This window comes from Rana temporaria, chromosome 4 (assembly GCF_905171775.1).
Source record: "Rana temporaria chromosome 4, aRanTem1.1, whole genome shotgun sequence".
Classification (NCBI taxonomy): Eukaryota; Metazoa; Chordata; class Amphibia; order Anura; family Ranidae; genus Rana; species Rana temporaria.
In genome coordinates, this window is record NC_053492.1 from 117,281,198 (window position 1) to 117,304,638 (window position 23,441).

Here is a 23,441-nt window from a genome sequence, read left to right on the forward strand (position 1 = left end):
GTGCATCCACTTCTAATAGTAGCAGAAGCCAGGCTCAGACACTGGCATTCAAACCAGGACCTTGGCAGACATTTACCCCCTTGGCACACCTCTATTTCCTTACGTCAATTTCTTTAATAAAATATAGTTGTAAAAAAATTTGCTACAAAGCGCACCAGCATTAAGTGAATCACAGGTAAACGGTGTGCTAAGATTTACATAAAACATAAAAAAAAAAAAAAAAGATAAGATCTGCAGCAATAGGGACCTGTGGCTCTGATTGGCACATATTGCACCTCTGAACAGCTACGCTCTTCCCTCCTCCATTGCATTCTTGCTATTTTCCTTAGAAGGATAAAGGCTGCTGGCTCCCTCCTTCCTCCCACCCCCTCCTTCTGTCTCAAAGCTTCTGGTTATGCTTGCTTCTGCCAGATCAAGTGCACAGTGCTGAGGAACAAGCAGTGCCGCAGGAGCCACACACAGGAGAAACTGCAGGTCCACAACCTGGAGAAAGAGGGGACTCAAGGATGTGAGCCAATCAATTCACTGCTAGGTAGAGGGTGGTTGTATAGTGTATTCCGGCTCCTGGAGAAATAGATTGGTGAGTAATGACTTTTATTTCCACTTCTATTCATTACTTATATGTGTGAGCGCACAGATAAGATTAGACAGATTTTTTTTTTTTTTGTTCTTTGTTTGCACCTTGCTAATTATGATATGATCAAAATATCTATTACAGGCTTACATGTGTTGTAGAAACACAAAGCCCATTGATTTCCAAGAACAGCCTCAGTACATTTGTCCTTAAATAATTCATGTCCCTGGAAACGTGTATGGTTTTGAATATAAATGAACGTCAAAATCCATCATTTTAGGAAAGCTAAATTCAGCTTGTATTATCTGTGCTGCTTTATTGTATTTAGTATGTTTGAAGAGGTGCAGTTAAAATGTAAACAAATCATTTTGTAATCCGGTTTGGTGAAATGTCATGAAGTTAATTTAATGCGCTGTGGAGGTGTTTAATATCTAGCGTTGATGCACAGATACCAATCTACACGGTATGGTGAGATACTACATTATAACATTTATGAAACTGGACTGTATTCAGTGTGTGAAACAAGTGGATCAAAAATAAGGACATGCTGTCCAATAGGAAAACATACTGGGCTAGATTCAGCAAGAATTTACGCCGGCGTATCTATTGATACGCAGCGTAAATTCAAAGCTGCGCCGGCGTATCTTCTTTCTGTATTCAGAAAGCAAGATACGCCGAAATTAGGCTAAGATCCGACTGGCGTAAGTCTCTTACGCCGTCGTATCTTAGTTGCATATTTACGCTGGCCGCTAGGGGGCGCTGCCGCCGATTTTAGCGTAGAATATGCAAATGAGCTGGATACGTCAATTCAGAAACGTACATGCGCCCGGCGGATTTTTTTACGTCGTTTGCGTAAGGCTTTTTTCGGCGTAACGTTACTCCTGCTATATGAGGCATAGCCAATGTTAAGTATGGACGTCGTTCCCGCGTCGAATTTTGAAAATTTTACATCGTTTGCGTAAGTCGTTCGCGAATTGGGCTTTGCGTAAATTACGTCCACGTCGAAAGCATTGACTATTTGCGACGTGATTAGGAGCATGCGCACTGGGATACATTCACGGACGGCGCATGCGCCATTCGTGAGAAACGTCATTTACGTGGGGTCATGTTTTATTTACATAAAACACGCCCACCTCTTCCGAATTTTAATTCGGCGCGCTTATGCCGGCAGATGTACGCTACGCCGCCGTAACTTAGGGTGCAGGTTTTTTGTGAATCCAGCCCCAGCCTCACTAAGTTACAGCGGCGTAACTTATCTCAGATACGTTACGCCCACACAAACTTACGGCGGGCTTTATGAATCTAGCCCATAATCTCTAGTTAGGTAGTATGTACTGCTGTAGCTACTAATAATGAAAAACTCTCTGCAGCGCATCAAAAATGCATGTGCCTTGATGTGCATTGGACATGAAATTTCCTGTGCATTGTGTTGCGCTAAATTGAGTTTTTATGCGCGTTGGTATGCGTTTTCATGTCATCTATTATGAAGTGACAGTTCCCCAGAAGGGTCAAAACACTAACAATTTTTTTATATGTTTACTATCATTTTTGCTGCATTGTGTTGCGTTAAAATGCATGCAAGTATTTGAAGAACACTATAGCATGAACTAGTCACATAGAAAACCATTGTTTTCTAGACCCTTGCAGTGACCTGCATTGATCCAATGACAAAAAATGCAGTTTACTGCAAATGGTGTGATTGAGCCCTTTACGTGCTGTTAAAAAAAAAAAAAAAATTTCCCTTGTCATCTTTTGTGAACAGTCAGTGGTCAGTTTCAAAATGACCTCTTACATTGGTGGTCAATGTAAAAGTCACCCATTACATTGGTGGTCAGTGTAGAAATTATAGAAACAAAAGATTTAAAGTGATTGTAAATATTATTATTATTTTTTTTTAAAAACAAACAGGTTTATACTTAGCCGCTCCCAATCTATGCACAGTTCCAAATAGCTACTCAGCTTGAAGGACGAAAGGAGCATCGCCCAACCGTATATGGCACCTAGGTTGTGGATCCCTGTCCACATGTCTACAGTGAACACCAATGTGAGGCCCGGTACACACGAGCAAACATGTACGATGAAAGCGGTCCGTCGGACCGTTTTCACCGTACATGCCTGCCAGAGGGCTTCTGTACGATGGTTGTACTAACCATCGTACAGAAGTCCGCGCGTAAACACTACGCGGGGCGTGTCCGCGTCGTCGCCGCGACGATGACGTGGCGACGTGGGCGGGCCTGCCATTTAAAGGCTTCCACGTACTGACGACCGTACATGTCCGAGCGGGCAGGATTCCAGCGGACGGTTTTAAAACACGTCCAGGAATATTTGTCTGCTGGGAAAAGGCCCGGCGGGCAAATGTTTGCTGGAATTCTGCCTGCTCGCGCCTACACACGACCGAACATGTATGCTGAAACTGGCCCGCGGACCAGTTTCAGCATACATGTTTGGTCGTGTGTACGGGGCCTAAGAGGTCACTTCCACACTGACCATCAGTGTAGAGCAGGGGTCTCAAACTGGTGGCCCTCCAGTTGTTGCAAAACTACATGTCCCATGAGGAACTGCAAGGCTCACAGTTACAAGCATGACTCCCACAGGCAGATTAAACCCCTGATGTAGAGGATCCCTTCTTCCCTGACCATCAATGTTAGAGGTCACTTCTACACTGACCACCAATGTAATAAGTCACTTCTACATTGACCACCAATTGAAGAGGTCACTTCTACACTGACCACCAATGTAGACGGTCCCTTCTACCCTGACCACCAATGAAAGAGGTCACTCCTATACTGACCACTAATGTAATTTCACTTTCACATTTACCACCAATGTAAAAGGTAATTTCTCCACTGACCACCAATGTAATGGGTGACTTTTACATTGACCACCAATGTAAGAGGTCATTTCTACACTGACCACTAAGGATTCACTACAATTTTTTTTTTTCTGGCCATTATTATCATTTACTTAAATTCATGATTATTAATTAAACCCCATTCTTTAATTTCTTCATTTAAAAGTCTACAGTATACAGCCTACTGATCACGCTAATGTACCACGAGTTGAAGATCCAATAATTTGAGTGGGGTTCCCTGAGACCTGATAACTATTTCAAGGGTTTCTTCATGGTAAAAGGGTTGAAAAAGGTTGCTTTATGCCAAAAATCTATGACTTAGCTACCAATTGCAACAAAGCTACAGACGTACTACAAACAAACAAATTTTAGAAGCACAAAGCCAGTTTACTGTCCTTCACACTGGGGGGGGGGGGGGGGGGGCGGATTGTGGCCATTGGGAACAGGGTTGCCAACTGTCAGTAAATTCACAGACAGTTTGTGAAATCCATGATTTTTACATCTGTCTATGAATGTCCATTATAGACATGCAGTCTGCGGGGCAGATTCAGATAGAGATACGACGGTGTATCTCCTGATAGGCCATCGTATCTCTGAGATCCGACGGTCGGATCTATGCGACTGATTCATAAGAATCAGTTACGCATAGATCTCCCTTAGATCCGACAGGTGTAAGTGACTTACACCGTCGGATCTTAGGCTGCAATCTCCCGCCGGCCGCTAGGTGGCGCTTCCATTTGTATACGCGACAAATATGCAAATGATGAGATCCGCCGATTAAGAAACGAACGCCTGCCCGTCGCTTTTTTTTTACGTCGTTTGCGTTCGGCTTTTTCCGGCGGATAGTTACCCCTGCTATATGCGGCGTATCCTATGTTAAGTATGGCCGTCGTTCCCGCGCCGAGTTTTGAAATTTTACGGCGTTTGCGTAAGTCGGTCGCGAATACGGATGGACGTAATTTACATTCCCGTCGAAACCAATGACGTCCTAGCGACGTCATTTGGAGCAATGCACGCTGGGAAATTTAGCCGGCGGCGCATGCGCAGTTAAATCGGCGCGGGGACGCGCCTGATTTAAATACTACACTCCCCCTAGCCGCGGAATTTGAATTCCGCCGGGGGATTTATGATCCGCCGGCGCAAGTTTCGAGGTAAGTGTTTTCTGAGTACAGCACTAGCCTCTCAAACTTGCGCCGGCGGATCGTAAATCAGATAGATTACGCGGATCTAAAGATCCGCTAATCTATCTGAATCTACCCCTGCGTGTCTGTTATGGACATTCACGGACAGTTGTAAAAATCACGGATTTCACAAACTGTCCATGAATTTACTGACATTTGGTAATCCTTATTACATAGTTACATAGTTAGTCAGGTTGAAAAAAGACACAAGTCCATCCAGTTCAACCACAAAAAACAAAATAAAAAAACACAGTAAAATCCTATACACCCAACTCCATACCCACAGTTGATCCAGAGGAAGGCAAAAAACCCCAGCAGAGCATGATCCAATTTGCTACAGCAGGGGAAAAAATTCCTTCCTGATCCCCCGAGAGGCAATCGGATTTACCCTGGATCAACTATACCTACAAATCTTAGTACTCAGTTATATTCTGTACATTTAGGAAAGAATCCAGACCTTTCTTAAAGCAATCTACTGAGCTGGCCAGAACCACCTCTGGAGGGAGTCTGTTCCACATTTTCACAGCTCTTACTGTGAAAAAACCTTTCCGTATTTGGAGGTGAAATCTCTTTTCCTCTAGACGTAAAGAGTGCCCCCTTGTCCTCAGTGATGACCGTAAAGTGAATAACTCAACACCAAGTTCACTGTATGGACCTCTTATATATTTGTACATGTTGATCATATCCCCCCTTATTCTCCTCTTCTCAAGAGTGAATAGATTTAGTTCTTCTAATCTTTCCTCATAGCTGAGCTCCTCCATGCCTCTTATCAGTTTGGTTGCTCTTCTCTGCACTTTCTCCAGTTCTCCTATATCCTTTTTGAGAACTGGTGCCCAAAACTGAACTGCATATTCCAGATGAGGTCTTACTAATGATTTGTACAGGGGCAAAATTATATCTCTGTCTCTGTCTCTGTCTTATTGGGAGTAGAAATTGTGTTGGTGACAGTTGGAGTAAATAATGCATCTTTGGCATTAGGGAGAGGAATAGTGCACCATTGTTGGTGTCAGTGGCATGAATAGTGCACTATTGTTGGTGTCAGTGGCATGAATAGTGCACCATTGTTGGTGTCAGTGGCATGAATAGTGCACTATTGTTGGTGTCAGTGGCATGAATAGTGCACCATTGTTGGTGTCAGTGGCATGAATAGTGCACCATTGTTGGTGTCAGTGGCATGAATAGTGCACCATTGTTTGGTGTCAGTGGCATGAATAGTGCACTATTGTTGGTGTCAGTGGCATGAATAGTGCACCATTGTTGGTGTCAGTGGCATGAATAGTGCACCATTGTTGGTGTCAGTGGCATGAATAGTGCACTATTGTTGGTGTCAGTGGCATGAATAGTGCACCATTGTTGGTGTCAGTGGCATGAATAGTGCACCATTGTTGGTGTCAGTGGCATGAATAGTGCACCATTGTTGGTGTCAGTGGCATGAATGGTGCACCATTGTTGGTGTCAGTGGGAGAAATAATGCCCTGTTGTCGATGTAAGGAACAGGAATTACACCCCTTTGTTGGTGTCAGTGTTATGCATCGGTGGAAGGAAAAGTGCCCCAAGGGCCAGATAGGGCAGAGGGCATCCGGCCCCCAAGCCTAAGTTTGGAAACCACAGTACTACCGTGTATCCCCCGAAAATAAGCCCGGGTCTTATATTAATTTTGGCAACAAAAGACACAGTAGGGCTTATTTTCGGGGTAGGTCTTACCATGTAATGTGCTGTCTTCTCTCCCACTCTCCCTCCCTGCCTGTCAGGAATCCCCAGTGTGAACTGAGTTAAAATGCTTGTAAAATCCTATAATCCACTCTATTACAGTATTATATAATGTACAATGTATGTGTTTCTGTAATATAATTGTGCCAAATACATTTGTTATAGGGCCGCTCTGCACTTCTGTTACCCGCCGGAGCTCTCTTCCCCGCAATTATATTGCAGAAACACACACATTGTACATTATATACTCCTGTAATAGAGTGAATAATAGGATTTTACAAACATTTTTAACTAGGGCTTATTTTCAGGGGTAGGTCTTATATTGCAGCCCTCCTGGAAAATGACGCTAGGTCTTATTTTCAGGGTAGGCCTTATTTTTGGGGAAACAGGTTAACACACCGAAAAAGATAAATCAGCACCTGTTCCTCACAGTAAAATAAAATCACTTTTGAAGGACTCACATGTAGTCCTTTGAGCAATAGAGAGCTCTGCTCTGATGCATCTGTACAGCTGGGTTCTGCTTCCTATCAAGAGTTCTGCAGCACATGGAACAATAAACTATAATAAACTATAAACCACCCGCTATGTAGAAATTGCTTTTTGGCTCAAGACTCCAGACTTTATAATTGTTTTCCCTAAACTATCTCATAACATAACAATGTTCACAGCTGCTTTGTGATTTAGCTCATGTCAAGCTAAATGTATCTGTTGTGTATTCTCAATGGATCCAGGCAGTCTGTAGGCCAGAGCACTGTTTCGGAGAATACAATTCATGAAAGAAACATTAACAAAACAGTATAATACCTCCTACCTTTACCACAAGCTGATTTCTGAATTCCAATTAAAGTGGGCTTTGCATCAGAATTTTCATGCTAACTGCAAATATATTAAGCAATGTGTGCAATAAATGTAACCCAGGCATTTATTACCTCTATAAGTGATGTGGCAGAGCGTTGTCCTGCCAGGGACTAGAAGGAGGTCGTGACCCAGAATTCTCAACCGGAAATGTTGAGGGGCTCCAGGGAGCTTGTAACATGAAGAGGAAACTGGCTTTTCAGTTCCCTCCTTCCTAAGAAAGGTCCATTTTGGGAACTGGAGCCCACGGAATTGATTCGGGTGGGATGCTGGGTCCTGTTTTCGAAAACAGCCAGCATACTGGTTGGTCAGGTGTGTGCTGGGCTTTTAGTGGTAACCTGACCATAGTTCTGGGCTCCACCCCGGCAGATAGGAAGTAGGAGTACCAGGAGTCAGGAGGCAGGGGTCAAGTGCTGGGGAAAAAAGTGTGGGAACTCCCACCCAAGATCCACTCCCCCACCAAAAAAAAAAATGATACGCTCATATGCATAATTACTAAACCGCATGTTTTTTTAAGCAAGTTCTTTCTAAATCCCCGATAACTCGCAGAAGACCTCCGGAATGTCTCCTGGGAACAATGACAAAAGCTCCCAGGAGACATTGCGGCATTGAGGAAGTGACGGAATACCCGCACACTACCCGATAAATCCATATACAGGAAGCGGCCAGTAACATAAAGGATTACTAAGATTCGCCTGCCCCTGACAGTGACTGGAGCTGGGCATCGCCGCTTAGTGAAGGATCGGCTCGGGCGGCTCGGCTGCTCTAGTCCTGCAAAGGGAACTGCGTTCCTGCTGTGAAAAAAGTGCAGGAACTCCGTTCCCACGCGTTCCCGCAGGACTAGAGCCCTGTCAGGAGGGCTCCATGGAGGAGCCAGTGCAGCAAGAGGCTGCTAGCTATAGAGATAGCCAACTAGGCTGAATGTCATTTTGTTGATGAACAAAGGAATGCTGAAAACCCCTGCGAGGGAAACCTATGTTTGTTTGCTGAACTTGCTTATAATAAAAATGGGCAAACAAAGCTCTTAAAAAGAAGAACCAGTGAGTGGTGGTGTCCTTAAAGCCCTACATTTGATGCTAGTCCTTTACAGTGATTACAGTACTCCCACTTACAATGCCTTAATCTGCTTTTCTCTCTGGAAGGATGGCAACAACTTTGTCTAGATGATAAAAGAAACAACAAAAAAGAAGCAGGCGCCACTAGGTGAACTGTACAGCTTTTACTCAATGTTTGAAATAAAAGTACATGAAGTTATGGAATTCAGGCATGTAGTTGTTGTCCTGCGATTCGTCCAGGTCCAACCGATAGATGTGAGTATCCTTGGGTCTCTATCACAGCGCTGGTGTTGTGCTGTGTTTGTAGGTGTAACCTTGCTGGGTCCATGTGCTTGGTTGTAGGGATTGTAGGTGCACAGATGTGCCAATGGAGACGCCGGAGCGCACGTTGAAGCGCACGCTTGTGGATGCTATGGTTGCGGGGGGAAAGATGACGTCATCGCCTGGGGACAGCAATGTGCGACGCGTTTCCGTGCATGTGCTGTGGTTCAATGGGGAGACGTACACACAGCGCGCACCTTTGTCAAGAGCTTGACAAAGGTGCGCGCTGTGTGTACGTCTCCCCATCGAACCACAGCACATGCACGGCAAACGCGCAGCAAATTACCACCAAGTACAACTAACTACAGCCAGCAATCTGAGATTATTCAGAGTGATCCCTTTTTGTCAAGTGAAGATGATGGGACAGAAAGGCTAACAGTTTACAGTGGAAGTTTTGTGCAATAGGAAAGAAGTCCTGGAAGCAACAGTCTGCAGGAGCTATGCAGAGGAGGAGCAATAGTCTGCATAAGTTTATGCAGGGAAGTGACTGTAAATGTTAGGGTTCATCAGTTCTTCAAGGCTCAATCTATTTTTTTAAATTACTTAAATATGATTGCAAAGCAACTTGTTCTATGGGCATCCCATATTCCCTTTCCCCCAACCAAGTTATATTCCCCAATAAAAAGAAAAAAAAATTGACTGTTCATTGTCTCTGAGGTGATACATGTGTATATGGTGGATGTTAGTAACTAGTAGCAACCATTCGCTACATTATGTTTGATTATCACATATGTCTGCTTATGACAATTATTTTGCCTTTATAGGCTTATACGCATTCTGACTTAAAGCGGAGGTTCACCCAAAAGTGAACCTCCGCTTTTTGGAACCCTCCGGTGTCACATTTCACACCTACCATTTCCTGGTATAGACTCCCGCGGTAGTCCCGCCCCTCCTCGTCACCCCCCGTTGTGTTCTGGGAAACACAGGGCTCCCAGAACACAGCGGAGACCAGTGAGAATGGTGCAGCGCGACTCGTGCATGTGCAGTAGGGAACCAGGCAGTGAAGCCACAGCGCTTCACTTCCCGATTCCCTCACCAAGGATGTCGGCGGGGGAAGCCGAGAGCCGAGCTACCGCTTGGCTTTCGGCTGCCGACGACGCGGGCGACCTGGACAGGTAAGTGTCCATTTTTTAAAAGTCAGCAGCTGCTGTATTTGTAGCTACTGGCTTTTAAAAAAAAAATTGAGATGAACCTCCGTTTTAATGCAGTATGACTACATCCTTTGCTCATGCTATATGCCTTTGTCTATTTCTCTTCTAAAATCTTTAGTCATAAAGTGCATGGTTGCCTTTTTTCTTTTTGGGCTGACACGTCAGTATATTTTTATTATGAGCAATTATATTATATTTGTTTTAATAGGCAAGCTCTAGAACTCATATTGTGCCAAGAAAGAGGAGGAGATTTGGTTGCCACCTTTCTGCTTGTTGCTTTTAATACTAGCTCCAGTGACCTTTCATTAACTCATTTCTAGTACTCTTCATTGGTGATAGGTAAAGATACAAATGTAATATTATCCCTAAAATCACCCACATAGGTAATAGGCTATTATAAAACTTTACAACAATGCAATAGGAACATTCCAAGGTGAGTCACTCATCATAACCTATGAACTGCCCTACTTTGATATGCCATGCTGTAATAGAAATATGTAGATGTAATACTGAGTTCCATCATTAAAATGTTGACTTGTTCCACGTTGGCCACGAAATGCGCCTGAGTCACAGTTTAAAGGCCAAGAAAATGTAATACTTGAATGAATCACATCTGCCTGGGAAGGAAAAAGTCCAAAGCCATGGGGTTGATTTTGGACATTCTATTCTATTAACAAACAGTTTAATAGCAAAACACAGTGGGCTGGATTCAGGTAGATTTGCGCTTTTTTTACGGAGGCGCAGGGCAAGCAGCAGCTCCGTAAATTGCGTGGGCGTGCCGGCAAACTGCCCGGCGTAAGCGCGCGCAATTTAAATGATCCCGTAGTGGGCGGGAATCATTTAAATTAGCCGCGTTCCCGCGCCGATCGTAGAGCGCATGCTCCGTCAGGAAACTTTCCCGACGTGCATTGCGGCAAATGACGTCGCAAGGACGTCATTTGCTTCAAAGTGAACGTGAATGGCGTCCATCGCCTTTCACGAATCACTTAAGCAAACTACGTAAATTTGAAATTTCGCAACGCGGGAACGACGGGTATACGTAACATTGGCTGCCCCTGCTAATAGCAGGGGCAGCCTTACGCGAAAACCGCCGTACGCAAACGACGTAAACTGCGTACGCAGGGCTCGCGTAACGTTGTGAATCGGCGCTAGTATGCAATTTGCATACTATACGCTGAGCACAACGGGAACGCCACCTAGCGGCCATTGCAAGAATGCAGCCTAAGATATGCGGGCATAAGAGCCTTATGCCACGCATATCTAAGGCCCCATACACACGAGAGGATCAGTTTCAGCGGATAGATCCCCTGGTGTGTACGTTCCTGCGGATATTTATCCGCGGATATTTCCGATTTCCAGCAGATAAAAATTTGTAGACATGCTAACAAATCTATCTGCTGGAATCGGCTCCAGCGGATCGATCCGGTGGTCTGTACAGACTCACCGGATCGATCCGTCCGAACCCATCCCTCGCATGCGTCGTAATGATTCGACGCATGCGTGGATATCCTTATATGACAGCGTCGCGCACGTCGCCGCGTCATCATCGCGGCGACGGCGCGGCACGTCACCGCGATGGGAATTCGGCGCGGATTTTGATCCGATGGTGAGTACACTCCATCGGATTAAAATCCTCAGAGGATTTATCCGCGGATACGGTCCGGCGAACCGTATCCGCGGATCAATCCTATCGTGTGTACCAGGCCTTAGGCTGCAGTCGGCGTAACGAGGTTCCTGACACAGGAGCATTCGTTACGCCGTGGGCAAGTAAGCAATTGCGCTGTGTAACTATGGTTACACAGGCGCAATTGCTTCTTGAATCCAGCCCAGTAAAATTACTCATTTAATTTCCTAGTGAATCAAAACAAATTCCACTTTCCTGGTTGCTGTGTGCAACAGCTTTGCTTTTATTAGTACAGACCTCTTTTGTTAGGTTTGTTTGTATGTGTGGTATAAGCAATAACATACAAATCTAAGTACTTTGGCTTTGTAGTCCTGAAGTTCTGTTTTCATATCCCACCAAATAGCGAATCTGAATGCGTTTCGATGTTTTCTTATACTTTATCAACAGGATTAACGAGCCTTAGTCAATGGCTGTTAACTCTAAACACTCCAAAATATGAATTAAAAAATGCACTGGAAACAGCATTGCATCAATAACGTGTAATTGCACAAAGTAAACGTGGATACATGACAGCCCACCTACCTAATGCTACAAAAACACTCCTCTACGCGCACACTTACATCTAAACTGACACCTGTCAGTGTTTAATGGTTTGCCACAACCCTCTAACTCCTTTTTTTGTTGGACATCTTGGTCTACTAAAGGAAGTTGAAAAATAAGATCAACAAATAGAAATAAAGGAAAAAAAAGAACATTAAAGCCCTGTACACATGATCGGTTTGTCTGATGAAAACAGACCGATGGACCGTTTTCATCGGACAAACTGATCATGTGTGGGCCCCATCGTTTTTTTTTCCCATCGGTGAAAAAAAATAGAACATGTTTTAAAATTTTCCTATGGATAAAAAAACGATAGAAAAAAACGATCGTCTGTGTAGAAGTCCATCAATCAAAAATCCATGCATGCTCAGAATTAAGTCGACGCATACTCGGAAGCATTGAACTTCATTTTTCTCAGCACGTCGTAGTATTTTACGTCACCGCTTTGGACACGGTCGGATTTTTGGCTGATGGTGTGTAGGCAAGACTGATGAAAGTCAGCTTCATCGCATATCCGACGAAAAAATCCATCGGATTAGATTCCATCAGATATCCGATCGTGTGTACAAGGCTTAACACAGCCGCCACTCTGACAATTATTAAGCTGCAATATATTCCATCATCCAAACATGTGCAATCAAATTTATTGTTTTTTATTATTTCACTTTCACATGATTAGATATTTTTTGTCAAACTGAATTTTCAGCACATTCACTAAGCTAAGGGAAATTTCCCCTGCAACGTGAATAGCCTATTTGCCTTTAGTAAATCAATGGTGTGCAGGGGATTACAGAATGTTGATTTGAAAACATAATTAGGTACTTTCACTATTTTTAGTGAGTAACACATTTAATAATTTTATCAAGCACATATCTTTTAGCAAGAGGTGTTTTTAGCACATTGCGTGGCAGGCACACGGCAGGGGCACACAGCAGGGGCCCGGGCAGTAGGGGGAATTGTATGTGGACAGAGTGGGTTATCAGTGCGGCCCGTTGGAGAAATTACTGATCTTCTGTGTGGCTCTTTTTGCAGCAGCTGAAAGCTGGCGGGAGGAGGAGTTTCCGGCTTACAGCTGTTGCGGGGAGAGCTATACAGAAGATTGGTTCCAGTTTTTTCCCCCATCGGCTGCACTCACCACCTGCTCTTACCACTGACGGCGCCCTCTCAATGTGTCGCTCAGGGGGCACGTGTCCCCTCCCCCCAACAGTTTAGACCCTGTCTCTACCCAAGAATGTAGCACTGGGACCCTCTGCAGTTTCTTTAGTGTCTTGCCTCCTTGGAGAAAGCAGCACACCCATATTTTAGTAGTAAGATCACACAGAGGTTTTCTAACAAGTTGAATTAAAAAAGTGAGCAATAACAATTACTTCTCATTTTCTCATGGAAACACTCATTCTGCCCCTCATTAGGCATAAATTGCCCTAACCCAAATGTGATAATAAGCATTGAGTAGGGAATGTGGGGGGACTGTTTATGATGGCCTTAAGGTCTCATGCACACTGGGCATTTAGCCCCAGTGCATGAAACCCTGGTAATTTAGGTGCAGGCAGAATGGACATGTGCACTGTCTTGCCCTGCTGCTGGCTGGCTGAAAGCTGCTGCAGCTGTATGAGGCACCAAGCGGTACTAATGTCTAGAGCATTATGCATCCAGGGATGAATACCCCAAACACAATCAGTCTATGTTTCAAGCATTCTATCCTGGGTGCATACTGACCTAAATGTTATTACCGCTCAGTGCAATGTCCAGCCGCAGCAACTTTCAAATTGTCATAGCGGTATTTCCTTAATACAGGAGGTGTGCTACTGGCCAGATCACTGGTTGAAACCATAAGGAAAAAAGCCAAAAATGATCTTATGGGTAATTTGCAATATATTTCATTTTTGTTTTTGGGTTTTAATACTGCTTTAATATTCAGACACTTGATTGTGCCATGCTGCTACTTTCTTCTACTACCATGTCTTGTTCTAAGAACAGACATAAGCAGATCATACAGATGACATTAAGATCTGCCAGTCCTTAAATGAATTGCCAAACTCCGTTGCTCTCATTTCGCATAGTATACAGGGAGTGCAGAATTATTAGGCAAATGAGTATTTTGACCACATCATCCTCTTTATGCATGTGGTCTTACTCCAAGCTGTATAGGCTCGAAAGCCTACTACCAATTAAGCATATTAGGTGATGTGCATCTCTGTAATGAGAAGGGGTGTGGTCTAATGACATCAACACCCTATATCAGGTGTGCATAATTATTAGGCAACTTCCTTTCCTTTGGCAAAATGGGTCAAAAGAAGGACTTGACAGGCTCTGAAAAGTCAAAAATAGTGAGATATCTTGCAGAGGGATGCAGCACTCTTAAAATTGCAAAGCTTCTGAAGCGTGATCATCGAACAATCAAGCGTTTCATTCAAAATAGTCAACAGGGTCGCAAGAAGCGTGTGGAAAAACCAAGGCGCAAAATAACTGCCCATGAACTGAGAAAAGTCAAGCGTGCAGCTGCCAAGATGCCACTTGCCACCAGTTTGGCCATATTTCAGAGCTGCAACATCACTGGAGTGCCCAAAAGCACAAGGTGTGCAATACTCAGAGACATGGCCAAGGTAAGAAAGGCTGAAAGACGACGACCACTGAACAAGACACACAAGCTTAAACGTCAAGACTGGGCCAAGAAATATCTCAAGAATGATTTTTCTAAGGTTTTATGGACTGATGAAATGAGAGTGAGTCTTGATGGGCCAGATGGATGGGCCCGTGGCTGGATTGGTAAAGGGCAGAGAGCTCCAGTCCGACTCAGACGCCAGCAAGGTGGAGGTGGAGTACTGGTTTGGGCTGGTATCATCAAAGATGAGCTTGTGGGGCCTTTTCGGGTTGAGGATGGAGTCAAACTCAACTCCCAGTCCTACTGCCAGTTTCTGGAAGAGACCTTCTTCAAGCAGTGGTACAGGAAGAAGTCTGCATCCTTCAAGAAAAACATGATTTTCATGCAGGACAATGCTCCATCACACGCGTCCAAGTACTCCACAGCGTGGCTGGCAAGAAAGGGTATAAAAGAAGAAAAACTAATGACATGGCCTCCTTGTTCACCTGATCTGAACCCCATTGAGAACCTGTGGTCCATCATCAAATGTGTGATTTACAAGGAGGGAAAACAGTACACCTCTCTGAACAGTGTCTGGGAGGCTGTGGTTGCTGCTGCACGCAATGTTGATGGTGAACAGATCAAAACACTGACAGAATCCATGGATGGCAGGCTTTTGAGTGTCCTTGCAAAGAAAGGTGGCTATATTGGTCACTGATTTGTTTTTGTTTTGTTTTTGAATGTCAGAAATGTATATTTGTGAATGTTGAGATGTTATATTGGTTTCACTGGTAAAAATAAATAATTGAAATGGGTATATATTTTTTTTTTGTTAAGTTGCCTAATAATTATGCACAGTAATAGTCACCTGCACACACAGATATCCCCCTAAAATAGCTAAAACTAAAAACAAACTAAAAACTACTTCCAAAAATATTCAGCTTTGATATTAATGAGTTTTTTGGGTTCATTGAGAACATGGTTGTTGTTCAATAATAACATTAATCCTCAAAAATACAACTTGCCTAATAATTCTGCACTCCCTGTAGTAAGGCAGTGTGAAAATGATTTCCTTCTTAGTTTTAAAGGAGTTGTAAAGTCTCTTGGTTTTTCACCTTAATGCATTCTATGCATTAAAGCAGGCATGTCCAAAGTCCGGCCCGCGGGCCAAATGCGGCCCGCGTTGCAGTTTAGTACGGCCCCCCTGGGGATTTGGATATGTATATCTTTTGTGGCTCCCAGGGCCACAAAATATATATACTGTATTTATCGGCACTGCATCGGAGGGGACAGGGACAGGGGGCAGGATGAGCGCCTTCAGATTACATACAGGAGAATCTCCTGTTTACTCAGTGGCATCTGTAATAGGAAGTCCCGTCTCCTGGGCTGCCATTGGACGACTGTTCTGTCTATCATAGGAGGTGGGACTTCGTATTAAATAGGCCACCGAGTAAACAGGAGACTCTCCTGTATGTAATCTGTTGGCGCTCCTCCTGCCCCCTCCCTGTCCCCTCTAAGGCTGCAGATGTGCATCGATCAGGCTGCACTGATGGCAATGGTGGGTCTGCATTCATGGAAATGGTGGGTCTGCATTCATGGCAAGGGTGAGGCTGCAGATGGACATTAATTAGGCTGCATTGATGGGCACTGACCCCCTAATTTGCTTCACAGTTCTTTATTTAAAAAAAATAATAATTCCTGAAACTTCCATCTTAAAGTGAAGGTGCGTGTTATACGCCGATAAATACGTTATATCCCAATAACACACCCAAGCTCATCTCTTCACCACCCACAACCACAAAGGCAAGAGAATTCTTGTAGGGCAGTGTATTAGTGCTTGGACGAACACACACACACTTAGACCAAATTTTAAAGGTTCAAAGAATGTCAGGCAAAATGGACGTCCCTGCATTAAAGTGAAAAACCATCTGTGCTGCAGCTGCCCCCCAGAGCCCCCCTTTTTCTTACCTGAACCTGACCGTTCCAGTGACGTGCACAAGCCCAGCAGCTCCAGCTGCTGTCTCAGGTCCTCATTGGATAGATTGATAGCAGCAAAAGCCATTGTCTCCCACTGCTGTCAATCAAATCCATTGACACAGGATCCGGGGGGGGGGGGGGGGTGAGGCCGAGTCCTGCTGTCTGTGTCAATGGACGCAGCAGCAGGACTTGGGAGCGTGCCCCCATGGAAAGCGGTTGTCTGTGGGGGCACTCTATGAAGATGAGGAGAAGGGAGTGCCACTGGGGGATCCCAGAAAAAGAAGAATCAAGGCCATTCTGCGCAAAACCCTTGCACAAAGCAGGTAAGTATAACATGTTTGTTATTAAAAAAAAATAAGAACCTTTACAATTACTTAATCGCGCCACCATCAAGTTTTTGATTTTCCCTGGTATGTGGTATGGTGTCAGATATGTGCAGTAATCCATATTGTACCTTGAACACCCTCCAAACCCCGCCATGGAAGATGGATGGCCTTCTTACCTTAGGAGGCTGGATGATTCCGACCTCCCCTCCTCCTCCCTCCCCTGTCCGAGCCAGGGAGTGCTGGATGGCTGAGCCGGATGCTGGATGGTGAGCCATTGCTGGAGTCTGACTATGGCGGCTGGTGGATCAGTTGGCTAATAGGGTCTCTTCTACTTTCAGCCAATCGAGAAACGGGTCTCACGACCTGATTATCTGGGAGGAGAATCAGTGTGAAAATAGTGAATATTCATTTGGTATTGTCACACAACTTGGTGGGCTCGGAGCACAGTGCTCTGCACCCCAAGCCTCTGGCTCTAATCATGTGCTTCAAAAACACCCTCCCCATTGGAATCCATGCATCCGGCACCCTGCATGTAGATTAGGGGGCCGTACGCATGAATGAGGGGTGGCGCCCGTGCCCCCCTACTGTACAGGCTGACACTGCCTCTGAGTATGGTTTTAAAAAATATTAATTTATGCTAATGGGGAAATGGTTTAATGTAATATACATAAATTCTATACTAAATGGAAAGTGGTTTTGAACAATGGTACTTACTTGCACACAGTGCAGAAAAATCCCCAAATCAAGTGTTATTTATGTAGACTTTTCATGAGTCCCTTGCTACATTTGTCACCCAAACTGTTAAAAATAGTGAGTGTATTTTCAGAGAACTCAACGGAGCCAAGTCACCCTGCAAAGTGGAGCTGTCACCAATAAAATGCCAGTTGCTAATTGTTTCCAGCCAAGAACATTCAGCTATAAACCAAGCCCTGGTTGTTTAACTTCAGTACATCAACTAAAATTGTTGTACAAGTGACATGCGTAAACACGTAGTACACAATGTACTCTAATGTCTACTTTAGATGGTGGAGAAAATGATTATGACCTTGTTCTAAATTAAGCTGCATGAATACATGAAAGGTAATTCCTCCCTATATGATATAACCACTGGAGATGATTAATATAAGGTTAAATACATTTCAGTAATGCACATATGGATATATCATTAGAGATGTAAGAAGCACAGAAAATTGACCTGTAGAGCAAGGACATATTGGTGTGGATTTTTCATCATATTACAATGATGTAGTGTATGTGTCCGATGAATTTTCATCAATATATATTATGTTTTATATTATATTATGAAAACGCCGCCCCTAGTGTGCAGTTTCAATCAATAATCAGCCACTGTCATCAATTTCAGGCATCGGCCCAAACGAATATTCTCTGCTATGTATGTTGGGCGCTAGCTTTGACGTAAAGTGTAAATGAAAAATGATAATAAAATCATATAAAACCGTGCAGCTAAAGTCAATCACAACCTCCAACAGTTTGAATATGAAAAGCACTTGCCAACACCAATTGTGAACATATAAGAAAAAAGTCTGTATAATACAAATTATTATCTTCAAATCTACTTCTTTGCTTGCCACCACATGCGCATTAGTGATGCGTGCTTTCCTTAGGTAACTTTCACACTTTACATGCGTTTTAGCACTAAAAATAGCACCTGCAAAGCGCATCTCCTGTCACTCCCGTGTGAAAGCCAGAGTGCTTTCCCATTGGAGCAGTGCGCTAGTGCGATGTTAAAAAAAAGTCCTGCAAGCAGCATCTTTGGGGCGGTTTAGGAGCAGTGTATACACTGCTCTTAAAATGCCCTGCCCATTGAAATCAATGGGCAGCGGTGCTTTGCGGGTGCTATTAACCATTTCTTCACGAGCTAGCGTGGTTTAAAACGCGCTTTACCGCCGCCGCTCTCACCGCCCCAGTGTGTAAGTGCCCTTAGTATTCTATGCTCTTCTTATATAATGTTCTCCAACACCTAGTGTAAGGGGGCCCCTCACCAGATCCTTTTGGGTCACCGGTTTGGAAGATCAAATCTTTATATTAGGTGAATCCTTGGCATTCTCTCATTCAACTTTCAACCTTCAATGCTTCCACCAGGAAAATCTCAGAATGAGAAAACAATACGTGATAATCGTGCAAAACTTTTTTAAAAACCAAATTCATTAAAATGTACAGTAAAATCTTGGATTGCGAGCATAATTTTTTCTGGAAAAAGCACTTGTATATCAAAGCGAATTTCCCTATAAGAAATAATGGAGACTCAAATAATTCATTCCACAACCATTTATTTATAAGTCCTTCAGTTTATACAATGTAATAGGGTGTGTAACCATAAAATGTCCATCCACAAATGGAAGCCTCCACAAGAGGATTAGAAGCAAAATCCAGCAGGAGCTACAGAGTATATATATAATTATATATATAATTACATTTATATATATAACCATTTTCTGAAATTCGAAATTCATATAGAATGAACTCAAATTCGAATAGAAAAATATTAGAATAGAGTAGAATAAAATATATTTATTTATTTATATATATATATATATATATATATATATATATATATATATATATATATATATATATATATATATATATATTTTATTATTCTACACTTCTAATATTTCTCTATTCGAATTTGAGTTCATTCTATATGAATTTCGAATTTCAGAAAATGGAAGATAGATAGAAGAAGCCAGGTCATATTCTATTGTATTTGATTACCGTATTTATCGCGGTATAACGCGCTCCCGCGTATACCGCGCACCCCCAAAGTGGCCCGAATTCCTGTGGAAAAAAGTTTTTTTGTTTTTTTGTACTTACAGTTTTGGTGTCTTGCGCGGCGTTCATCGGCGGCCTCGTCGGGTCCGATGTCCATCTGCGGCTTCGGGTGTCCTCTTCGGCGGGTCGGGCGTCCGTCTTCGGCGGGTCGGGCGTCCGTCTTCGGCGGGTCGGGTGTCCTCTTCGGCGGGTCGGGTGTCCTCTTCGGCGGGTCCGGCGTCCTCTTCGGCGGGTCCGGCGTCCTCGCGGCGTCCTCCCCGCTCGTTTCCCGCCACGAGTTTTGAATACTGGGCCGGCATATACCGAGCGCAGTACACTCGTGTAACGTCGGGCAGGCTCGGCAACTGTCGCGCTGACGTCCTGTACGCTCAGGACGTCAGTGCGAGAGGCGCCGAGACTGCCCGAAGTTACACGAGTGTACTGTGCTCGGTATATGCCGGCGCAGTATTCAAAACTCGTGGCGGGAAAGCGGGTATCGGCGTATATCGCGCACCCACGATTTTGCCCTGATTTTCAGGGCAAAATAGTGCGCGGTATACGCCGATAAATACGGTACATTCTATTAAATTCCATTCTGTTCTTTACTATTCTTTGATTTTCATTCTATTGTTTTATTATTTTATATTCTATTTTATTGTACTCTTTTTTTAGAAATCGATTTATATTTTTTAGATTTTGATTCAAATTTGCTTTCAATCTTCATTCGAATTTGTTTTCGAATTAAATTGTTTTCGAATTCGATTCGAATAGAATTTGTTTTCGAATCCGATCGAAATATTATCGAATCCGGTCGAAATATTTTCGAATTCGACCGGATTTTTCTAATTCGGTCGAAAACGAACAAATTCCAAAAACGAATTTAACACATGTAACGAATCTAACTTAACAAAATTAATTAAATAACTAATTAAAATGAAACAAAACAAATTTTTCCCTTTTGCACATGCCTAGCGTGTGTTATACCCGGACCGGACATGACATCGATAGAGACTCAGAATTTCCGCCAGTAGTTAGACCTCAATACATTTCACCGATAGGCGTCATCAGGAAGTCGGCACGGTTTTATATGGTTTTACTGTTATTTTTATTTTACACTTTACTTCAAAGCTAGTGCCTCAACATACATAGCATAGTATATTACGTTTTAGTTTTGTGGCATTACATTTTTTGATAGTATTGTTGGCATTGCTATCTCTGTAATAGTGTCTATTACCACTATAGCACAAATGCTGCTTTAAGTTTAGACTAATGCCCTGTACACACGATCGGATATCTGATGGAATCTTATCCGATGGATTTTTTCGTTGGATATTCGATGAAGCTGACTTTCATCAGTCTTGCCTACACACCATCAGTCAAAAATCCGACCGTGTTCAACGCAGTAACGTAAAACACCACGACGTGCTGAGAAAAATGAAGTTCAATGCTTCCGAGCATGCGTCGACTTGATTCTGAGCATGCATGGATTTTTCTCCGATGGAGTTTCACACAGACGATCGTTTTTTTCTATCAGTTTTTTATCCATAGGAAAATTTTAAAACATGTTCTATTTTTTTTCACTGATGAAAAACAAACCGATCCACACACGATCGGTTTGTCCGATAAAAACGGTCCATCGGTCGGTTTTCATCAGACAAACCGATTGTGTGTACAGGGCTTTACACTTGGGACTTAAACTGAGATAAAGGGTAAGATTTAAAGGTTAGGCCAAGGTTTAAGGGATTGGATAAGCTTCGGAGCTATTTTTGGATTTCAGTTTGGAACTACATGTAAGTAGCATAATTAGTGTCAGTTTTTGGGAGTGATAAATGTGTGCCAAAGAAGCGAGAGGTAAAAGCACTTTCATAGCAATGATAAAAGTGTTTTTATTACAGGTATTTATATAGGTCCAACACTTTTTATGCAGCATGCTACATGTTGTACATTCACATAAGTCTCTGTCTTGAAGGACCTTACAATCTATGGTGCCTTCCTTACATGCATACACACACATAGTAAGGCCAATTTAGGCAGAAGCCCAATAACCTACTACCAACATGTCTTATGAAGTGTGGGAGGAAACCAGAGTAAGCAGACGAAGAGCATAGGGAGAACATGCAAACTCTATGTATGTAGTATCTTGGCTGGTATTCAAACCAAGGACCTTAGCACTGCAAGGTAGTAGTACTAACAACTAGGGTTGTCCCGATACCGAGATGCTCCCGATGCTTCACCCAATACTTGTACAGTCAGCGTTGATCAGTGTGGTGGGGGAGTTATAAGCAGTGGCGGCTGGTGCTCAAATTTTTTTGGGGGGGCGCAAACGAAAAAAAAAAAATTGCAGCCTCACTGTGCCCATCACATGCAGCCACTGTGCCATCAAACGCAGCCACTGTGCCATGCCACCAAATGCAGCCACTGTGCCATCAATTGTCACCACTGTGCTATGCCATCAAACACAGCAACTGTGCCATCAATTGTCACCACTGTGCCATGCAACACAGCAACTGTGCCATCAATTGTCACCACTGTGCCATGCCATCAAATGCAGTCACTGTGCCATCAATTGTCACCACTGTGCCATGACATCAAACGCAGCCGCTGTGCCATCAATTGTCACCACTGTGCCATGCCATCAAATGCAGTCACTGTGCCATCAATTGTCACCACTGTGCCATGCCATCAAACGCAGCCACTGTGCCATCAATTGTCACCACTGTGCCATGCCATCAAACAGCAACTGTGCCATCAATTGTCAACACTGTGCCATGCCATCAAACGCAGCCACTGTGCCATCAATTGTCACCACTGTGCCATGCAACACAGCAACTGTGCCATCAATTGTCACCACTGTGCCATGCCATCAAACGCAGCCACTGTGCCATCAATTGTCACCACTGTGCCATGCCATCAAACAGCAACTGTGCCATCAATTGTCACCACTGTGCCATGCCATCAAACGCAGCCACTGTGCCATCAATTGTCACCACTGTGCCATGCAACACAGCAACTGTGCCATCAATTGTCACCACTGTGCCATGCCATCAAATGCAGTCAATGTGCCATCAATTGTCACCACTGTGCCATGCAACACAGCAACTGTGCCATCAATTGTCACCACTGTGCCATGCCATCAAATGCAGTCACTGTGCCATCAATTGTCACCACTGTGCCATGCCATCAAACAGCAACTGTGCCATCAATTGTCACCACTGTGCCATGCCATCAAACGCAGCCACTGTGCCATCAATTGTCACCACTGTGCCATGCAACACAGCAACTGTGCCATCAATTGTCACCACTGTGCCATGCCATCAAACGCAGCTACTGTGCCATCAAACGCAGCCACTGTGCCATCAATTTTCACCACTGTGCCATGCCATTAAACGCAGTCACTGTTCCATCAATTGTCACCACTGTGCCATGCCATCAAACGCAGCCACTGTGCCCCTCAATTGTTGCCACTGTGCCAATTGTCACCACTGTGCCCTTTAATTGTCACCACTGTGCCCCATGATGCCACTGTGCCCATTGTCACCACTGTGCCCCATGATGCCACTGTGCCCATTGTCACCACTGTGCCCCATAAATCCACTGTGCCAATTGTCACCTCTGTGCCCTTTGTCACCACTGTGCCCCATGATGCCACTGTGCACATTGTCGCCCCTTTCCCTGTAAAAACCACTTACCTGAAGCTTCCATGTCCTCCCTCGATGTCTTCTGCCGCTGTGGTGAAGCTTCAGCCAATCAGGTTCCTGATAACCAGAATCCGGGAACCTGATTGGCTGAAACGGCCGTTTGTCTTATGCAAGGACCGCAGATTGCCTGCGCTCCGAGTATAGACATCCGAGAGCCGGAGGGTG

The 23,441-nt window shown here is 43.9% G+C and overlaps 1 protein-coding gene across 1 annotated transcript in view; it reads left to right on the top strand.

Annotated features, from left to right (window-relative positions):
* The first annotated feature begins 313 nt into the window (after positions 1-313).
* The window catches only part of BOK (BCL2 family apoptosis regulator BOK), a 57,817-nt gene continuing 34,689 nt past the window's right edge, over positions 314-23,441 (top strand). Inside the window, exon 1 of the mRNA XM_040348884.1 lies at positions 314-580. The gene's annotated coding sequence lies outside the window, so the exon portion shown is untranslated. The remainder of the gene's footprint in view (positions 581-23,441) is intronic.